The following is a 1,443-nucleotide window of genomic DNA, read 5'->3' on the forward strand; positions in this document are numbered from 1 at the left end:
AAATAAAAGAAAACATTATTAGTGAACTCATAATATTATTTTTATAGAAATCAAGGGAAACAAGTTTTGACATATTTCTCTCTAGTTTTGACTTCATCAACAAAGTGCAGTTTTTGTCATACTGATGAGGAATGAATCTCCTAAGTAAACAAGAGTTGGTGATAGGAAAGACATCTAGCCATGGAAAAACCTACCTCCGGACAAGCATAGAAAGTAGATATTAAGAAAAATGAGAATGTTGTAGATTTGTTGATGTAGGAAAACAAAATTGTTCCGAAATTTTCTGTTTCAAAATGATATCTGCCTGCAAAATCAAACAACAGATAAATATAGTTGACTTGGATGTTTGAGGTAAAGGTCAGCAGTGGAAGAAGTAGTGAAAAAATGCAGCTCCAATAATAAGCAAACTGTTAAAAGTGGATCTGTGTTTCAGTTTTCCTAGTGGAGGAGACAGTCATAATCATCTTACTCTTATGAATCCTAGAAGAGTAAAAGGCAAAAACTACTCAGGCAAAATAAGAAGTCAAGATATTCAAAAAAGAAAAAATGTAACTGTATCATTATCTCTTTGAGATGATTTTCATAAAAGTTTTTAAAGCATGACTGCCATATTGATTAGTTTGTTTTTCCTATTCTTTCTTTTATTTGTTTCAATCATTAGACTGAAGCCATGCTAGGGCACTGCCTTGAAAAACTATAGTTAAACAAATCGACCTTAAGAATTATTTTTTTAAGCCCACTACTTATTCTGTTGGTTTCTTTTGCTGAAGCGCTAAGTTACAGGGATGTAAACACACTAGCATCAGTTGTCAAGAGGTGGCGGGGGACAAACACAGACACAAAGACACACACACACATAGATATTAAGCAACTACAGATTTTATATATATATAAGGTCACTGCTAGCTTTCACTGTGTACACAACTCTGTGTGCTGCCATCTGTTGGTGTGCTAGAGGACTAACCTGGAAACTTTGTGATATCACCTTGTACACATATGCATACATATGTACATACCAGTGTTAGTGTGTGGTAAGAAGCTTGCTTCCCAAGGACACGGTTCCGGGTTCAGTCCCACAGCAAGGCACCTTGGGCAAGTGTCTTTTATAGTTTTGGACTGACCAAAGACTTGTAAGTGGATTTGATGGATGGAAATTGAAAAAAGCCTGTCGTATGAATATATATGAATATATATGAATATATATGAATATATATGTCTTTGTGTATGTGTTTGTCCTCCACCACCACTTGACAACCAGTGTTGGTGCATTTACATCCCCATAACTTTTCTGTTGAAAAGAAAAGCTCATTGAGAAAGATACAACTCCCCTTTTTTAATCACTCTGAAAAATGACTTGAGCCAAAATAATAAGCTCTCCAGTTCATGGCATAACAACATCACAGAGCAACTCAGATCTTATTCCTAATGCAACCAAGAATCAAT

The sequence above is a fragment of the Octopus bimaculoides genome, chromosome 8, assembly GCF_046866305.1.
Source record: "Octopus bimaculoides isolate indiv1 chromosome 8, ASM4686630v1, whole genome shotgun sequence".
Classification (NCBI taxonomy): domain Eukaryota; kingdom Metazoa; phylum Mollusca; class Cephalopoda; order Octopoda; family Octopodidae; genus Octopus; species Octopus bimaculoides.